The 12993-nt window shown below is 39.4% G+C and overlaps 1 long non-coding RNA gene across 2 annotated transcripts in view; it reads right to left on the bottom strand.

Annotated features, from left to right (window-relative positions):
- Positions 1-11749, bottom strand: part of LOC148594472 (uncharacterized) — a 70134-nt gene extending 58385 nt beyond the window's left edge. The window contains exons 1-2 of one of the 2 annotated variants that reach the window (XR_015913461.1): positions 11712-11749; positions 4721-4770 (exon numbers count right to left, since the gene is read on the bottom strand). This is a non-coding gene — a long non-coding RNA (uncharacterized LOC148594472). Of the gene's footprint in view, positions 1-4720; positions 4771-11711 lie in introns of those variants that run through there. The other variant, XR_015913460.1, reaches the window with a different exon arrangement.
- Between the last annotated feature and the right edge of the window lie 1244 nt (positions 11750-12993).

Genomic DNA, 12993 nt, shown 5'->3' with positions numbered 1-12993 from the left:
AAAAAAAAAAAAAAAAAAAAAAGAGAGTGAAATGGCCAAATCCCCCAGCAAACTCTGCTGTGAGTCCTGGCTTATCTAGATTTATATCCCTTGGTAGTTCAAAGGGCCCAGAAGAATTCTTTAATTATCAAATTGGCTTAAGATTTTACTCGCAGCCTTGAAAACACTGCTGAACTTTTAAGTGGGAAAAAGCACATCTGTCAATACCTTTCTAAGTCTACAAGTAGTAGCCTCATTCTTTCAGAAATAGTCTTTCACTTTTCCTCCCCTGAATAATCTTACTTCTTTTAGTAACTGCTGATTCCCTTAGTTGTGCTGTTCATTTCCTAAGACCTTGGACTTTCCAACAAGCAGATTAGACTGGTAGCTATCCAGGAGCTTAAGCCCTCGTGGTCCACATGCTGAATGCCTAATGCAGGGCAGGTAGACCCTGAAGCTAATGCAGAGAAGCAGGCGCTGCAGAGTTGCTACGGAGCCTCTAAGTCGGCAGCTTGACTACCTGGTGCACGGGCACAGCTGTGCAGCACAGCTACGTGTTATGCCACTTCTCAACAACACATCCTCTGATAACTTGGCAGTTGTTTCCAACAGCAGGCATTCCATCAAGTAAAATCTGACGTTATCACAATAAATTCTTCATAATCACAGCGAAGATGGAGCCCTGCAGAAATATGCTGCATTGCTTTCTGCAAGCTAGACTCTTCGCATCACCATGAGCAGCAAAAGGTTTAAAAAATACTTCATTTTAAAGTGAAGTGCGGAACCAGACATAGGCTAGTTTTACATGTTTGCATTCTTTTTGGTTAACATTGTTTAGATATATATGTGTCTCTGAGACAAAGTACCTGTTAATTACCTCGTGTTTGCATTTTGAGGAGGCAGAGAGCTACCTAAGTGCTAAGTACTATTTTTCTCCTTCAGCTTTTAAGTGAATATAATGCTTGTGAAAGTTGTTGGATTGACAGCCTTGGAGACTGAAGTCTAAAATGCAGCACACCTGCTGAGCCAAACAGAACTGAAACACAGAAAAGCCTCTCACCAAATTTCCAATGCATGCTTCATTTAGTTATTGCTATATGGCTGGGTGTAATAGGAAAGCTGAAAATTTTACCGCTCTCATTTATTTGTTCTAAACATTGGTTCAAAATCTTTCTGTATTTCCTACTTTTAAAAATAATTTCTTTTTGATGTGTGGCACTCCAGAGACCTCTTTCCTACCTTCAAAATCCTCCATTAAAATGGAAAGCTGTTGAGGCATAACTTTACGCTGCTGCAGTCAGGTACAATGCTGCGTCCCGACATTCACTTTGCACATCACAGGAAAGTACATTAGCTAATCTCATAGCTTTAGTACTGATCACACTAAGTGCTTGGCTGAAGAAATGCTGTTCTGTATTATGATCTGAATCTGAAGCCTAGGAGCCTTCCAGTGGAAGTCCTATTCCTTTTGTTAAGATTATTGATGTTTCTTAGAAGACTAAGTCAATACTAAACCAACAATTCAGCACTTCCAGATGAGGCTGGCTATAACACTTTAAATTTCCAGGACTGCACTTTTAACTACTAAAGTTTTTTTCTTTGTTTTTTTTTTCCCCTTGTTTTAAAACTCTTTTTAACAAACCCAAGGACAAGTCTTACCTCCTGAGAAATGTCTTTTTGGACAAATGCATTCCACTTGTTCACAAGATTTCCCTGAACTCTCAGCAAAGATCTCCCCTCCTTCCATGCCTGCTTTCCTGTTACTGAATTCTCTAAATTGTATAAACGTTTTCTGGCTGTAGTTCTCTCCTGTTTTTCATGTTCTACTTGCCTCCACATGCAAGTCACCACAGAGCAACTCAGAAGACAAAGACTAAGATTCCCATTGAGTACTGAAATCACATCAGATGCAGAACACCTGTAGTGCTACTATTAACACCTGCTGTTTCAGCTACTTCCAGAATATTCCTTCACCTGTCTTGAAAGCTTCCAAAAAGTGAATATAGTGGTGTGGGACATTTTTAGTCCTGAGCAACTACAAGAACAGTCCCCTATGGAAAGTCATTCCTTAATATCCCCAGTTACGTTCCAATTCAGGATGTTTTTTCAGGATTTCTTGCCAGGGCAGTCTGGTAGTTTATGATTTTCAGCCTGTAATCCTGTTCATTTCTATTTCATCTTGACTTAATGTCATTAGTCTTCTTTCACAGAAACCTGAGCATTCATTTTCTAATTTATCTAGATGATACCCTGACAGAAGCTCCCTTGATCAAGACGTTGCCATTTATGTCTCTCCTTCAGTTAATCATTCTCTGAAATGAGATTTATAGAGAAAAAGGATTAAATCAAGCCTGACTGCCTTCAAGTTTCTTAACTTTCTATGATTCTGGATGCTCATTCAGGTCAGGTGCTTTGCAGACACTGTGCTTACTATGGTTTATTAAACAGGCCATTAGGGCTATTTTACTATCCTGGAGGGTCACAGCAGGCTTTCCCACTGTAAAGCTAAGATTTGTGCAATGCAGCTATGACACCCAGTCATGTTGCTATTTGCTAGTTCTAACAAGTATCCACCTTTGTCCACTTCTGCCTATATATTAAAAACTTTGAATGTGGCCACATTTTCCACCTTCTATGCTTTCTGAAAATAACTATTCTCTATCACAGAAAATGTCTACACTGAACTCCAGGCCCACAGCTTTCCTGTTTCTAAACCTTAGGTCTAAACCTTAGGTCTCTCTGCCTCATGTTTCATAAGTCTGATTCTGAATGAAAATCTCCAGCTTTTACAACATGGCAGGATCTCTCCTCAACACGATGAGCCACTTCATAAAGTTCAAATCTGTTCTCTACTACTAGGAGATACTGACAAGCTAAATTCTTAGTCCCTATTTCCAATATGTGTGTCCTGATTGCCAGAAGTCTGAAAGACCAACTAGAGTCAACATCTCAATTTCTCTGACCAGTGGCATTCTCTGCATTAACAGCAAAGTCGATCTATTAAGGAGTGAAACTTCCATTGGCCTGAAATGATAAAATGAATTGTGCCAAGGGTATAAAAAAATACCATAATACTTATCACTTTTCATCTCAATGCAAGGGACATTTCTTTATGACTTTGCTATCAGAAAAAAAAAAAAAAAACACATATAAAAGCAACCCCAAACTTAGCAAAGCAAGTAACACTATTAACCACCTTCTCCCAGCTTGGGAAAAAGTGGGAAGAACAAATGACACGTGACAGACGTGGAGTCACATTACTTGGTCCAAGGCCAGAAGATGCTGAGGTACTACAGTGATAAATGCATTACAGGACTAAGTTTTTGAGTGTATTTGTGTGTATAAAATACATATAAGGCTATCTACAGATCTACATATCTTTAGAACAGAGTAAAAAAGACACATCACATTATGAGTTTTGTAACATCTTGTATAACAGACCTGTACCTGTGATTAAGTCAAAAATGATCACCCAGCTTCACCAAATACCACTGATTTTTATGAGAAATTGGCCCACAGCCTGCTAAATTCAAGGCAAATCCTTGTCCAGTTTCTTGTAGTTCAAATAGCTGCATTTAAAGCATGTTCTTGCTATTAGGTCTAAGGCATTACAAGACCAAAATGTTCTGTATCTCATCTCAAATTTTCAAACAATCCAATATCCAGGCTATATATAGACATATTCTTGCTGTTCAATCTCTTAAAAATCAATCAATATTAATGTGTCTGCCTTAAACTTTTAAGGTCATTGTCTCCCTTCTGACATCTTTAACTACATCAACATCACATTATATCATTATAGACTCATGAAGCAATGTACTTTTACATTTTTGCAAGATAATGTCTCTTTTGTGTTTCGGTTTTTATCATAATATAAATCTTGAAATGTCATTTGCATATCTTTTGTTTAGCAAAGGAGACCCCCCATTTAAGACTCTGTCATTTTAATACATAGACTTAAAAGCGGATGACTTTTTAAAGAAAATGCACCAAAATATTCCAATTTATTCTTCAACTGAGGCGGCTGCTGCATCAGTAAATTAGTAAATTCCCTTAACAATACACTTGCTAACAATTATGGTCTGCTTGCCTTTGGGCTCACTTGACAGTAGGGCTGCCATCTGTTGGGAAGTCCATTCACGGATTTTTAAAGGGCTATTTATAGTTTTTTTAAATTATTTTAAACATTGCAAAATACCTCTTTGCTCTTCACCCCTCTACCTACTCATTTTGTCTCTCCTGCCCTTGGAGCGGGCTTTGCTCCCCGCGGAAGAGCATCGCTTCACCTCCCGCTCTCCGCGCCTCTGGCCGCAGCCCCAGCGAAGGGCGCTCAGACACGTTCGTTCCGGAGGCGAGAGCGACCCACGTTGACCAGCCGAGGGGGGAGCAGAGCGGAGCGAGGGCGCTTCTGCACACGGATGGACAGAACTGAATGGGATCAGCCCAGAAATTCAAAGCAGCCATGGAGGAAACAAAATCAGGACAATGAACAGGAAGGGGATGCCAAGAGCCCCGGCTCTGGCTAGGTGGATATTTCATGAATTCCTTCAACAAATAGGCATCCTCTAGGGAAATTCAACACCTGGCAATCTCAGTGGATAGTGGTGCTGCAAAGAAAGCACAATGTTCGCCCCTCTGGTAAATTCAAGTAATTAAACCCCTTTAAAAAAGGACCCTCTTAGGCTTTCTGCCCAGTAAATTCACAGTGAAAAGCAACTTTAATAAATGTTATAAATCTCACCTCTGAGCCAACAGGAAATTCAAATGTTTGCATGTGCAGGAGCCAGGGAGCTGCTGAAACAAAAGGTGAATGTGTGTATTAGAATATGTTCTGCCCCTGCTCTGCGTGGGCAGCAGCAGAAGCACGAGGCCCAGAGACACGGCAGGTTTCTGAGAGGACCCCGCGGATGCCACCTGTGATCTGTTCTGGCAGCGCTACCGCCACGCTCTCCTTGCCTTGGTTGTGCACAGGTCTGCTTAGCGACGAGTTTGCTGGCTGGAAGAATTCAGGGTTACTTCTTAACACACGACGTACTGCAAAGTAGTTCTGAGTTTCAATGTTTCAGACATAAAACTAAATTAAGACATGGCAACAAATATCTGCCATTTGTAAAATGAAAAGATCAAAGAAAGGAGACTGCAGAGAATTTCTGATCAACGCCCTGACAAGGGGTGTTAGTTTTAATAAACAGTAAGAATTTGAGGCCGTTATGAAGTATGAGATGCAGTCTCGACTGTGTTTCTAATTTCCTTTCTTGCCTTTACTGCTTTTATATAAAGCTCTGTAGTGACGAAAAACATTCATTGCAAAAGCCTGAGTGCCCCGCTCGGGATTACATTACTTCATCTGCATGGGGCATTCCCAGCCAAGGAGGAATATTCCCCTCTCGTCCCTCCTTGGTGCTGCTCGTGCCACAAGGCGCTGCACAGATGCGCCTGTGTGAGCGAATGAGAAATGTGCTGTTAGGTCTGAAGAATAAATGATTGTGGAATGTTGTTATTCTAGGTTGTTCTTTTAAAGTCATACACAAACATACTCAGATCTTTGCACACATTCTTTACAGTGAATGTAAGTATATAAAAACAGTAGATATTTGGCTATATTAACTATTCAAAAAAGGTTTTAAGCAATACTTCTGGTAACATGGTTTCTACTGTGGCTACAAAAAAAAAGTACTTTTTGTGTATTATGTACTTCATAGACTTACCAAGCACAGAAGGCCATGAAAATTAAGTTGAGATGAAGGAAAAGCAAAGGACGGACGGAAGGGTGGACAGGAGTTATATTTGTTGTCTGAAGTGTTCACAGGAATGAGGGGAGGGGACAGTTAAGCCATTACAGGAACTTAACAAGAAGGCAAAAAGTGTTTTCCATCACAACTGGCTTGGTTTGTCTCCCTATTCAAAAATGTGGTAGTTTTTCACTTGACAGAATGCTAGAAAGATCAGGACAGGCTCCCAGCTACATGATAATTTAAAAGGCATACTCAGAGTGGAAAAAAATAATTTTCCCATTTTTTACATTTGTTTTCCAGGTTTTCTATGAAGAAAAAATATGTCTTCTCTCTTTGTGTCTTCACGTTAGCTCTACAGTCATCTATTGACAGCTATCTAGATAGCTCATCCATCTTGCTTTCCATCTTCAGACTCATGACACAGTTGGAAGTATCTGGTGTGGTTTTCCACTAGGATACACATAACTGGCTTTGTAAGCAGATTTTATAAAGTTGCATTTTTAAATGATGGTCTTTTCTCATCTTAACATGACATCTGAATCACAGATCTGTGTTCTTATGAATATATATATATTTCCATATGTGTATGCATATGTATATATATGTATACACATATAATTATTGTATACGTCTATCATTACAGATGAAGAGATGCTTCTGATAAAACACTAAGAAAGAACAAAACTTTCATGCCCTAAGAAACAATATTTGCAACTGCAGTGCAGCATGTGCAGCAGAAGGCAGGAGAGCATGGATATACCCATCACACAGCAAAAGATGTCTCAGGGTGTCATGCTCTAGCTGTGGCTGGGACATTCGGCTGACCGGGGGGTCACCACAAGAAACTCAGCACCACCTCAGCAATGGTGACCAAAAACACTATGCACAAAAGCAGCTTTCCTTCTGCCTGTGAACAAAGAACTGCAGGTTACACCCTTCCAAGCGTGTTCATCAACAGGAAGAAAATATTTTTATAAACTCTGTTTAATAACTTTAAAACATTCCAAAAAAGAAAGTAGGTGGTTATCCCACCTCTTTTACCCTGGCACTATATTCACTTGATTTCTGGTACAACCCAGCTGCAGCTGAAGTTCTATATACAAACCTTGGCTATCCCAGACCCCATATATCAATTTACATGCATTTAATATAGTACAGTGCTAACAGGGATAAGCACTCAGGGCTGGAAACATCTAGAAGCCACACAGCACTGGTGTCAAAGATAATACAGGGGGCTGAGAACAGCCATTAGGCCACCTCTGCTATCTTATGTACAGGATATTTTCTACTGCCTCATTCCCAGACGCCAGGCAGGCCTGATGGCCATATCTACTTGCAGAGAAAAGCCTGCTCTGTAAGTCACTCTTGTGGATTAGGATAAGGATAAATTCATTTTACCACAGGTGAATAAGCCACTTACTAAGGAGGGAAAAAAACACATCATGGAGGGGATCTCAAATTTTGGTTTTGGTATACATTTTTTTTAAATAGAATTTTATTAAATGGATTTGTTATTTTAGTGAAGACATGCTTTGGATCTGAAATTCTGCATAATAATATGTTGCAATTCTTCAGAGTTAAATCTCAAGAAATTCCTCTAGATTTTCATCAAGCAATTGAGTTTCCCTAAAGCCAAAATGCAATACAAATCCTTGTTATGGATCACTCATTAAAACAGACATAAGACTAGTTCTTTGCTCTGTTGCTGTATGAGACCTTGCCTACCTTAAAATTTTTGTTGGCTCCTTAAACATTAACTTAGCGTATGGTGCAGAGTATGACAGACAAGTTGCTATTTCAGACTTGAAACAGCACCTGGAGGGCTGAGACCTCTCACAGTTTAATAGTGGACAGAGAATCACTGCAGTGATCAGGGTCATGCAGTGGGTGAGGCAATCATGGACACTGAAATATCAGATGTCACTGTGACAGCTGTAATAACCACGGCTTACTTCCTTCAGCCAGAATATGGTGAATACAGTATATGGCAGGATCTACCCCTTCGACCTTTGCTTCATGCTATAAACATTTTAACTCCTGAGGCTCAGTGAGCAAGGACAGAGTGACCAACCTTCACCCTATGTTTTATATGGTGAGAGATGCATGACAGGTAGGGAAGGAACTTTTTTTTTTTTTTTTTTTTCAAATCTTGAGAATTCAGCAGAAAAGTTATTATTTGCTTGTTACTGACAATTGACTCCTCTGAGATAAAGTAACTTAGTTACTAAAGAATCCCAAGGAGACAGCTGGCAGTGATGAAACAACAACAAGCCATCCTCAGCAAGTGTACATCATAAAATAGGCACCATTGGATTAAAAATAACCTTAATCTGTTTAGTGTACACAAAGGCAGCCTAGTCAAAACACTTCAACAATGATTTAAAATCTCAAGTTGGAGGCCAGTCTGAACCTTCAGGGAAGCCTCCCTATTCATAAAGAGCTTAACTAATCATAACTTTCCATTACTTATCAGAACTGGCTGCAGTGTGTCGCAGCATGATAACTGAGCCCTGGAAATGTAACAAAAGATGTCTTTTTTATAAAAATAATGGTGAGACTAAACCCAAAATTTTAATCTTTGAACTTTGTGGGGGGAAAACATCCTGTTACTGAATGGAAGTGTTTCCATTCCTGTGTGGGGGATCAGAGCAAGGAGCTGAGCAGGGCCGAGCCCGTGAGGGCCTCGGCGCCCCAGCTGGGCCGCAGGGCCTGGCGCCCGCTGCCTCAGCGGGGAGCGCAGCAGCCCCTACCAGGCCCACGTGTTTCTGCACAGCGCTAACGACAGAAAAGCTGTCTGAAACACAGTGCTACTTTTACTTAATTGCTCAGTATTAACGACTTAGTGCTTAAGAAGGCAGGCAGTATTAATTTTTTAACGTGCTATATGCTATAGCTGTATGAAAGCTTCAGAATGAGGGTTAATGGGGCCCAAAAAGGACCAGATTTCTATCTGCATTTTCTTCAGTGTAGTTGCAGATGCTCTGAGACCTCAGCCGAGACCTGCAAGCTTTATGTATGGCTTTCTTTTATCTTCAAGGGAAACAAAAAAGAAAAGAAAAGCGAAAGGGAAAAGAAGCGAATAAAAGAATGAAGCAGTGCCAAACATTACAAGAAAGGCTTAATAAATAAAGCCCAGGGTCACAATGCTGCTCTTATTTGCCCTGAAATATATCACTGAACCTCGGTATATTCATATTTGTTTACATTATAAATGTACTAAATGAGCTAATTACAGTGATCATAATTTACAATTAAAAACAAACAGTTAGAAATTTCAAAGGCTTTCAATATCTTTTCTTTAATCATTCACCCAGGCTCAAAATATGCATTTTTTAGATTAAAGCATTAAAGTTGCTAATTATATTCTCAGAACTAACAATTATTTCTTTACCCTTTTACTACCTTCTTCTGGCAACAAAAAAAAATGTCAGCACTGATTTAATTTTTTGTTATTACAGGATTAAAAGAAGTTTCTAAAATGCAATTAAATGTGCCCTATAGCTATAGTAACTTTCCTATCAGCATCCAAAACCTCTTCGCTAAAACAACAGCATAAAAAAATTATTCAGACTTTCTAGACATACTTTTTTCTCCTTTTATAACACATTCCTTTGGTGATTATCTCCAATGACAACTCAGCCATCTTAATGAGACTCCACGCACATCTAGATCTTGGTGAAAGTAGATTAATAGAAGAAAATGAAAGTTAAAGAGGCTGTTAAGAGTGCAAAACCCTGCACATGTCAAGCACTGGTTCTTCACCTTTGGGAGCTTGGTTCAAGTTCACCCTGAGGCCCTAAGTGAAAAGTTCAATAGTCTCAACCATGTCCCTACTTGATATATCACAAAATCAATTATTTTATGGTGGTACATTTGGTAACCTATGCTCAGAGAGAATCAAGATTTTTCCCACTGGGAATTCACCAATTATCTGCTCAGTGAATTATTCTCAGATAAAATAGAAATACCTGCTGTCAGCAGGAGTTTCCCATTATACTGCCTATCAGTTTAGTAGTTGATCTGTTTGGGAACATGGTGCTGTTGCACTTGGCCCAAGCCCCCTGGCCACTGTGTCATCATGGAAACGCGTGGCGACAGGACACTGAAGCATCATGCAGTGCCCAAATTTGGACTGTTTTGGAGAAGAGAAATAGTCCTTGTGAGCAACCAAAATTCAGCCAGAGAAAAATTGTAGCAGGGCATTTTATTATAGATTTTACAGTTCTTCAAGGAGTTAGTTTCTTTTAGGTGACACAGGAAGGTAAGATCCCGAGTTCCATTTTCCTACCTACGAACACCACTTTCTAACAGCCATGAGCAGTGTACTTGGTCCAGGCCACAAGAGCATATGCTATTAGTAGCATTCTCAGATCTACATTTTGTGTTACTTAGTATGATACGGCTGCTGTAGAAATAGATATATTTACCTTAATTACTTTTACAATTTAAAATTACAGTTTAAATATAAATGTTTTCATAAAATGAATATCAGCCTGAAAAATAAATCCATGTCACTCAGATAAGAAATAAGCACTCTGTGTGCTGGTGAATGACTGCTTAAACAGAGCCCTGCTCGTTGCAAAGTACCACTTCATGCCCCACCATTGTCTGTCCAAACTAAGCTCAACATGCTTAACCCAGTTCTCAGTGATCAAAATTTTGTTTCATAAAAACACCTTCGACACAATTAATGTGGACTAGGATCCTCTGGCACATTCTGCTAATAACCTGAGTAGAGGTGTTTGTTGTCTCTGAGAAATCCCTCAGCCCTAGGTTGAAAGAAGTGAACAGGAAGCCAGCAGGGACGCTGCCCTTGCCGTAGTTATTTTGCGAATTGCCATTTGTTTGAGAGACATCTTTCAAGTTGAACTAATCCAAACATTTTCTCTAGTGGACAATTAAACAAAATCTTGATCTTATTACATATTTAAGACAGAAATGTCTAGATTTGGCTGTGGAAATGGTAGAGGCCCAAAGGCTACATATGAGAAGATAAAAAAGACAGAGACTGACCAAAGAAATGATGGCACAAAAGCTGCAGACCAGATAATAAATGGTAGAAAGCCAGTCAAAATTCCTACCTACCCTTACATGTAATACAAGAACATAAGGACATGCACTGAATGGACACAAATTTAAAAACAGTGCAAGGATGAGTTTTAGTCATGCTGACATCTTACTGCTGCTCAGCTAATTCACATTTTCCCATGTATAAAATGGGGATAATATTCTTGGCTCTCCACATGCAGATGCTCTCATTAGTACTTGCAAAGTATTCAGATAACTCTGTAATGAAGAATTCCATTGGAAACAGTAAAAAGAAATGAAGAATTCAAAATGCAGTGCAGGTTTAGATTACACTAACTGGCACAGTGAACACTAAATAAGGCCCAGGACTACAGACTAATCAATGAAGTTAAAAAGAACTATTCGAGACCTTCCTCATTCCCTGAAAATCATCCCTCTTGCACACAAAATGAAGCAAAAATAGTAAGTGATTGTGCAAATGAGGGTGTTATCACACCACGCACCTCAGGGAGCTGACTTAGGGTTCTACGACCATCCTCTAAATCGAGAGTGATGGACTGCGTAACCTGAGTGACTTGCAAAATACATTTTTAATATATAGTTACAAACAAGTTATCATTTCTACAAAAACAACCAGTTTATTAGATTTATTGTTGGCAAAATAAATGTGAAATGCTTTCACTGCTGCTCTAGAGAGATGCAAAAGATTTCATTCATAGCCTTCGATTCAGTGAGCATTTAGTCAGTTCCTCACAGGAAAAATGCACTGCTAGGACCATTTCCATGCCACTGTAAATGCTACATTCCTCTAGTGAACTCTATCAACAAACTCACTCAGTGCTCATGCTTAGTTTACTGTGTCTTGCCCAGCAGACTCTTTCTTCATCAGGGCCAGGAATATGCCCATTAAAAGAGCAATGAAGAATGATGGGACAATTCAGAATTTCACAAGTGCAGAACCTAATGTACCTGCTCTAATTTAGGAAGGCCTCTGGACAGTCATCAGGCCAAAATCTTGATGGAAGGATTTTGAAGACTGAATAAATCACCTAAAATAAAACAAAGGAGTAAGTGTACCAGAAGTTATAATACCTACTTTATTTAATGTGTTTTGCTGAACAAAGAGGACTTACAGCTGGCTCTAAAAGCTTATCTTTTCTTTTGGAGCATAGCATACCTTTTCATAACAGTCCAGTGGGAATCCTTATTGATATGCAGAGAGATTTGAAAACATAAAGCTCCAAGGTAAAGTTCTGGATGAGACAGTTACAGCATAAATTGCCCTGGTGATACGATGCCAGGGAACTAGAAGAGATGCACTGGGATGTGTCTAAAGGGCCAAAGCGATCGCACCAGATGCTGCATCTCACAGAGGCAGCTCAGGTGTCTGCCCATAGCCTGACATCTTCTACATGATCCCCAGCCACTGGCATCACCTAGAAATTTACAAAGAGAAAGTTAATTCTTTTACACCGTGGGTTATGATGTAACTGGGTGATGATCATGGAAAAAAGCAAGGGCTATCACTTCCTAATCCGCAGGTTGCATATTCCCTCCAGACATTCCTTCCATGCATTTCCCAACTTGGAACTGTCAATAAGCAGCTCCTATTCCTGTTGATAGTGTGAAATAGGTACTATTATCTGTGATCAGACAGCAGTTGGCCCTAGTAGAACTATTCATCTGTCTTTGGAAGGCAGGACAGATTTTGTAGAGTTCATCCAGAGGTACCAGTAAGATTTAGAAGGGAGCTACTGAGGATAGGATACTGAACTGCCCCAAGGTTAACAATCCAACTTCCAAGAATAACACAGAAAATAGGAACATTATAGAAAAAAAATAACATCCCAAGGTTCTGTTTGGAGCAAAAATTAGAAGACTTTGGAACAAAAATTAAGCAGGATTCATCATTCCTTTTGTGTGCTTTCTTTCTTGAATAGTTCTTAAAAGTCAATTTAAGCATGGACGTCAGTCCCACACACGACCTTTCTCTGAAGTTGTAGAAATTTGGATCTGAGGCTTTAATATGTCTATAACTCTGATTTCACATTTGGTACCAGATAGGCGAGAACAGAAGAGTAAGTATAGCAAGAAAAGCTCTCCAAGAGGCTCTCTGCAAAGTAAATATTAATGCTTAGTAGAGGTACTGTCACTAGTGAATATTTTTGAAAATAAAATGTGAGCTTAAAATCCACAAATTCTATATGCATCTTAAAAAAAAATAAATCCAGTTACATTTTTACAGGTGACT

This window comes from Tinamus guttatus, unplaced genomic scaffold, assembly GCF_059628265.1.
Source record: "Tinamus guttatus ecotype Peru unplaced genomic scaffold, ASM5962826v1 Tinamus_guttatus_pri_ptg000242l, whole genome shotgun sequence".
Classification (NCBI taxonomy): Eukaryota; Metazoa; Chordata; class Aves; order Tinamiformes; family Tinamidae; genus Tinamus; species Tinamus guttatus.
Note: the sequence above shows the minus strand (reverse complement) of the source record. Positions and strands in the feature narration are given on the sequence as shown.